At 53.7% G+C, this 6,882-nt stretch overlaps 1 protein-coding gene across 1 annotated transcript in view; it reads right to left on the reverse strand.

The window, feature by feature from the left end:
• PDE9A (phosphodiesterase 9A) overlaps positions 1-5,310 on the reverse strand; it is an 82,733-nt gene extending 77,423 nt beyond the window's left edge. Inside the window, exon 1 of the mRNA XM_034655154.1 lies at positions 5,258-5,310. The gene's annotated coding sequence lies outside the window, so the exon portion shown is untranslated. The remainder of the gene's footprint in view (positions 1-5,257) is intronic.
• Between the last annotated feature and the right edge of the window lie 1,572 nt (positions 5,311-6,882).

Consider the following 6,882-nt stretch of genomic DNA (forward strand, 5'->3'; position numbering starts at 1 on the left):
TTATGTAAAACACACACACACATGAGAAACCAGGAGAGGTCTGGAAATGTCTGCTGGCACATGGATTCTTTTCTTTTCTTTTTATGTGCTCTGCATTTTTCAAATATTCGACAGTGAGTATGCAGGACTTTTATAAGCAAGAAAAGAGTTATCTTGATCTGGAAGCCGAGGTTAGTCACTGATAATGGAACTAGCTTATGAACAGTCCCTCCTGATAGCATGCTCAACGGCATTCACATAAAATTCTTATGAGAGAGAAAACAGCCTTTACCATTTTTTATTTGGAAAGAATATTCTTTGGCATTAAGCCAAGCAGATGAGGAAATTAACCAGAGGACAAAACCCAGAATTTAAATAGCACTCAGCAAGGGGTTGGGGAACTGGAGGTGAGGGGGAGGCACCAGGAGAACATCAGAGAAGTGGGGGATCACAGGGACAGCATGGGGGAGGTAGAATGGGAATCCAGAGCAAAAACGAGGCCAGGTGCCTCCTGGGACAGAGCAAGGAGGGGGTCAGTGCCTCCGGGCTGGCCACGGGTACGCAGGCCTAGAAACTGCAAGAAACTAGGGGGCTGGAGGGACCCCATGTGGCTCCACAACCCCGGGGGAGACTGGAGGCAGCAAATGACAGGGGGAGGCCACGGTGGGGGTCCCACCCCCAGCAGGTGCTCTGAGTGCCTGAGATGCAGACAGGCCTCACTCCCCACAGGCCAGGATTTAGGTAAAGGATTTCTAAGCTCCAGACCTTATCTGAATTGCCCCTCCGATCCACCCATCTTCAAGACCCTGCTGGAATGAGGGTCTTGGTGACCAAGAAGGGTGTGGAGGCCTGGGCCTGTCTCTCAGGAGACTGCAGTGAGCTTGGGCAGGGGCCCCGAGGGGTCCGGGACAGCAGGTGGGCTGAGAACGGCTCAGGTGGGAAGCCAGGGTGGACTTCTGAAGGGGACATTCTGGTTGACCAGTGCTGTGCTGGGGGCAACCCGGGATTCGGATTTCCTTTCCTTTAATTAGACCAACTGAAACCCCTTTAGCCACACTACAAAGCACGCCCTCAGCTCTAATGACCTAAATAGCAATGACTGGAGGGGGGACATGTTATCTTGGGGTCAGGCCCACTCGGTTGGTATCCACGAGGCTGCCCAAGACCGCTGTCCTAAGACCGAGTCCTGGCCCCCAGGCATGCAGGCCTGTCCTCATCCGCCGGACGGTGTGGGTCACGGCGCTCCTCAGGGAGCGTTTTGGGGGCCAACAAAACAAAGTGAAGCTAACTGGGGCTGAGATTGGAGACCCCCGCTGCCACCCCGAGCTCCCAGTTCCAACTGTGGTGCTCATGCAAGGACCCCCTCTGTTTCCATGAATTCTTCACTGGGCGATATCGATTTGAACTTCTAGAACAAATGGGCACTAATACATGTCACTTAACTCTTTATATTATCTTCTCATATTAGGATTGCACGTGAGATTTTGTGGGGGGAAACAGTTCAGCTGCTAACACAGTGCAAATCAGGGCACTAACTCTGGCCATCAGGACAGAGGAGGGCTGTCAGTGAGGACAGTCAGCCAGGGGAGTGGCTGCTCTCAGCTGGCTCCGTCTGAGCCGGCAAGTCCTGCTTTGTCTGGAGCCTGTGCCATTCCGGCTGTCTCACATCCCCCGGATCACCCCTGGCTGGCCGCTGGTGTTGTGCACTGCTCCAGGCACATGCAGGGCAGAGGGGTGAGCAGGGAGGAGTCAGAGATGTGAGTTCACTTCCAGCCTCTCCTCTTACCAGCTCAACCCAGGGCAGATTTCTGAACTGCTCCGAGGCTCTGACTTTCCAGCAAAAGGAGGAAAATGATCCCTTGCCTATGGAATGTAAAGAGGGTTCAATATGACATACAGAGGGCCTGGTAAACACTAAGTGCTAAGTTGTGTGCCCCTGTGATTATGGGAGGGGTCCTCTGAAACCCTTCTCTGGGGATGGGGATGGGGAGGCTCCTCCTTGACCCCTCTAAGGCCGTCTTCACAGCAAGAGGCATCAAGGGCACCCAGCTCTGACTTCAACATGTTGGCATTCCTGTTTCCGTAGAGTAGGGGGCAAAAGGACGTATTATCTTGGGAATGCTGTCACATGCAGGTTCTGTCTCTAACCCATATCCCTGTATTGATTATCAACCACATTGAACCGTATCCAAACTGCAACAAAAACTGGGGTCATATCAATTCAGATATGTATTAATTACTTATTGGAATCAGTAGGTAGGAGTTAAAAAAAAACTTAGATAGGCTCAGTGATCCCTGTGACTTCACTCTTGTTAGTTTTCTGTTAAATACAGAAGGAAGGCTTTGGAAGATGAGGTCCCTGTGGACAGAACTGTGGGCAGTTCCTTTGCATCCCACGGAGCACAGGATCTGTCCATCAGGGACCACTGGTGCCCAAACATCCTCCCGTGCAAATGAGCTGAGGCTAAACTCTGCATCTGCTGGTTTATGTCACACTATTAATGATGCCAGTGTTGCCACCATCACCTCCACCACCACCTCCACCATGACCTTCTCCACCACCAGGATCACCACACCACCACCTCCTTCACCACCAGCATCATCTCTGCCATCACCTCCACCATGACCTCGTCCACCACTAGCACCATCTCTACCATCACCTCTACCACGACCTCGTCCACCACAAGCATCACCTCCAGCATCACCTCCAGCATCACCTCCAGCATCACCTCCAGCATCACCTCCACCATGACCTCCTCCATCAGCAGCATCATCTCTGCCATCACCTCCACCATCTCCTCCTCTATCACCAGGATCACCACACCACCATCACCTCCATCATCACCTCCACCATGACCTCTTCCACCACCAGCATCACCTCCACCATCTCCAGCATCACCACAGCACCACCACTTCCACCATCACTGCCACCTAACAGGATCGAGCCTCTGCTTGGGCTAGAACCTGAGCCAAATTCCTTACAAGCCCTGTGACCCTGGGTCCTCATAAGAACCTCATAAACTTGGTGTCACCATCACCCCTGTCATGGATGAGGACTCTAAGCCACAGAGAGAGAAGCTGGCCTGGCCAGTGTGGTCCCACATGCAAACTTGGACCTCCCTGGCTCAAAGCCCAGAGACGGGTGCTGTGCTGACAGGAGAGCTCTAGTGGAGGTTTGCATGGGAGGTAGGAGTGGTGTCTTGGCCTCCTTGCTGCTGTCGCTTGCCCATTATGATGTATGCATTCTCTGTTTGCCCTGTTTTCCAATTGCTGGTATTTCCGACGACATACTTGGAACAAATATTGACTTAGGCTCCCCTCCCAGAGGAAAATAAACCAATTTAAATTCCTTATCTTTTGTCTACCAAGCCGTGATTCATTTTCTGTGGCTTCTATAATCCACTAAGGTTTAACATACGTTTCTATAAGCTTTTATAAGGCTTTGTCTGCCCTCGAAGCAAAGCAGAGTATTTCAGTCTGGCTCCTGGCCCTCATGCCACACTCCAGGAGTTAGAACTCAACCCAACCAGCCCAGAGAGCAGCCAAATTATGACCCAGCCATGGATTTGTAAGTCTTTTATCTTTGGAGGAGTTTAAAGCAAATTCCTGTTGGCCTATCCGTGCCCAAGAATTACAAGTGTTTAATATGGAAGACAGGTTAAACAGAGACCAAGGGCAAAATCCCACCTTTTATGTTTTTAAATACTCCGGAACTAAATGTGTGACACTGAGGCAAAGATTGTAGGCTATCCACCCCTCTCTCCATCTATGCGCATCCGCAGTCTATCTGCAATTCTCCTCTAATTATAAATTTCATAGACATAGACATTCGAGCATATTATCCACCCTGTGTTTCTCCTTGTGTTTAGAACACTGAAGGATAACGTCACGGTCAGAATGGATTACAGTTAACTGCCAGGCAGGCAATCGCTAAAATAAACTCTGTATTAGGCCTCATTTCCCTTTCCAAATTAGGAGGTATTTTTCGGGTCAGTGTGTTAAAAGAATATAAAATAAGCAGAAACGACCATTTATTACCACGTGCCAGACTCGTTGCACACACTCTTCTAAAGAAGAGAAATTCCAGGCACCTGGCAGGCTGAGTCCGTTAAGCACCTTACTCATGATTCCAGCTCAGGTCATGATCTCAGGGTCGTGAGATTGAGCCCCATGTCCGGTTCCACACTGGGCATGGAGCCTGCTTGAGAATTCTGTCTCCCTCTCCCCCTGCCCCTTCCCCTCACATGCCTGCTCTCTCTCTCTCAAATAAACGAAATCTTTAAGAAGAGAAGTTCTGTGTGCTGGAAATGTCTGAGCATGAACAGCAGTAGAGCCCTACACCCCACCTACCAGCCTGGCTGTCAGCACGGACCCAGCCAGCAGGTCTGCACCCCGGCTTCCCCCCCCTGCTGGGGTGGTTGTGAGCTCACTGTAGACATCATTCTGCATCATCTGTCTGCATTTCAGTGTGGACCCCTAACATCCAAGATCCTTTCTTATGGTTCAAGATAGCTGCAGTGTGATTTTCACACGGAAAGGAAATTAACAGCCATCTCCTTTATCACTCCTCAGGGTGTCCCACCTGCGTCTTCATCCATATCTCCCTATCGCTATACGTCTAGATGTCCGTATCTGTGTCTTTAAGGCATGCTTTAAGGATCAGGACTATGTATTCTTCACCAAATAAATGGCAGGAATGGAAAGGGGACGGAACATGTGAATAGAAAGAGACTTAAGGAGACAGCAAACAAACACAGTGTCTGGCCCGGTTTGGATCCTGACTTGAAAACAAGTGTGTGTGTGTGTGTGTGTGTGTGTGTATGTGAGAGAGAGAGAGAGAGAGAGAGAGAGAGATGGTCCCCTTTCCTTTCTTTGCCATTATTTGGTGAGGAACACATAGATCTTTGATCCTGAAAGCACGCCTTGGAGGTGGGTGTCATTCTTCCCATCTTGCCGATACTAAGGTTCAGGGAGTTTCAGGAACGTTTCCAGAGTCACACAGCGAGTGAGCGGCGATGGCCGGGAAGGGTGTGTGTGTCCAGCAGCGGGGTGATGGTTGGCAAGGGAGCAGTGAGGAGCTGATGGCTCAGGGTGACAAACCACCGTGGGACGACGGAGGCCACCCAGCGCCCCGATGGAGCTCAGATACAGCATGCGTACAAAGCCTCTGGAATTGTGGGAGACCTAGTTTGGGCAAACACGGGGAGGGGCCCACATACCGACTTCTCTGCCCTTGCAGAGCCCTTCCCTCCTCAAAGTGGGGTAATGCCAGCTGCACCTGCTTCGAGGAGCTGTGAGCCCCCACAGGGCCGTCTGAGCCCAAGAGGCTGGGGAGACCATCCGTCCTGTGGGAAGACCTTTTCCTGAAGTCTGTGCTGTGGGCCACAGACCCTGAAGCCGGAGCCAGCCCTCCTGGGTCCACCCCCAGCTCTGCCTCTAGGGCACCCTCGGGCTGTGGGCAAATTCCTTGTGGCACACTGTCCGCTTCTGAGGCACTCGGCAGGTGCTGGTGGCCTCTACAGAATCCTTGCAACGGTATCTGGTAGTTGCGGGCACCGTACAAGGGCTGCCAGGCAGCTGCTATTCCCGTTTCACAGGTGCGGAATCTGGGGGTCGTACACCTGGCATAGAGCAGGGCCAGATGCAAACCCGTCCGCCCATCCCAGGGCTGCCTCGCAAGCAGCAAGGCGATGGCGGGGGAGGGGGCGGGGGCGGGGGTGCGGCCAGCTATCTGCCCCACCCCATGGCCTCCCAAGACACGCCTCTTTATCAAGCATCGTCCCCCTCGGCTCCGGCGCACAGGAGGCCCTCAGCAAACGTCCATGAGGTGAAAGGGCTTGGGAGGCACGGTTGCTCAGCACGACATGAGTTCACTCCACCAAAACGAACAGCAACATTCGGTGCGGGTGCAGAGAGACAGGGAGGACCCTGCTTATGGTGTGCGGCCGTTGGGGGGGGGAGCAGTGGCGGCAACGTGCATGCGAACGAGGGCAGAAGTGACCCGTCCGTGGAAGCGGGCCGACCTGGAGGGACGGGAGGCCACAGGAGCAAGGAGCACCTGGCTGCCGGTGAAGGGGGGGGCCATCCCCTCCCTGCACCCCGCCCCCACTCCAGACCCATGATCCCCGCTGGCTTTGGGGGACAGCCAGTATGGGAGGAGACTTGGGACAGGACGTGTGACACGGTCTGAGGCCAGAAGCTCGCAGAACGGCGGGGCCAAGAGCCTGTAGGACCCTTCTCTGCCCTACGTGGCCACGTCTCTGCAGACATGATTAGATGAAGGATCCTGGGATGACATGAGGCTGGATCATCTTGGGGGGCGCTTAAGTGAAGTCCCAAAATCACAAGGTGGTAGAGAGAGGTGTGAAGATGGAATAGAGAGTTCTGGAGGCTCTGGAGCGGTGTGGCCATGAGCCAAAGTGTGCTGACAGCCCCCAGGAGCGGGAGAGCAAGGAACAGCTTCCTCTCAAGCCCCCCGGGCAGCGAGGCTCTGCCAACGCCTTGATTTTGGTCCAGCGATGTGAATCCTGGACTCCGGCGTCTGGAACTTCTAGGGAATAAGTCTGTGCTGTTTGCAGGCGTGCTGACTGTGGGAACGTGCCACAGCAGCCCTGGGAGCTGACGCAGCCCTGGGAGCTGACGCAGCCCTGGCCTCTCAGGCCGGACTCTTCGCAGGGAGCAGGAATCCTCGACGCTGTGTGGGCACGGAGCGCACTCCGGGAGGGGCCAGGGGAGGACGGATTACAGACAGGAGCCCATCCCCTTGTCCCCCGTAAGAGCTGATGTGGGCTTGGGCTGGGCACAGTCTGGCAACGCGGGGGAAATCCTGTCCTGGCTGACGACGTTCGTTAGCAGGACGCAGCTACGCAGACTGTGTAAACACCCCCCCCCCCAGCTCAGGCT

The sequence above is a fragment of the Ailuropoda melanoleuca genome, chromosome 1 (assembly GCF_002007445.2).
Source record: "Ailuropoda melanoleuca isolate Jingjing chromosome 1, ASM200744v2, whole genome shotgun sequence".
NCBI lineage: Eukaryota > Metazoa > Chordata > Mammalia > Carnivora > Ursidae > Ailuropoda > Ailuropoda melanoleuca.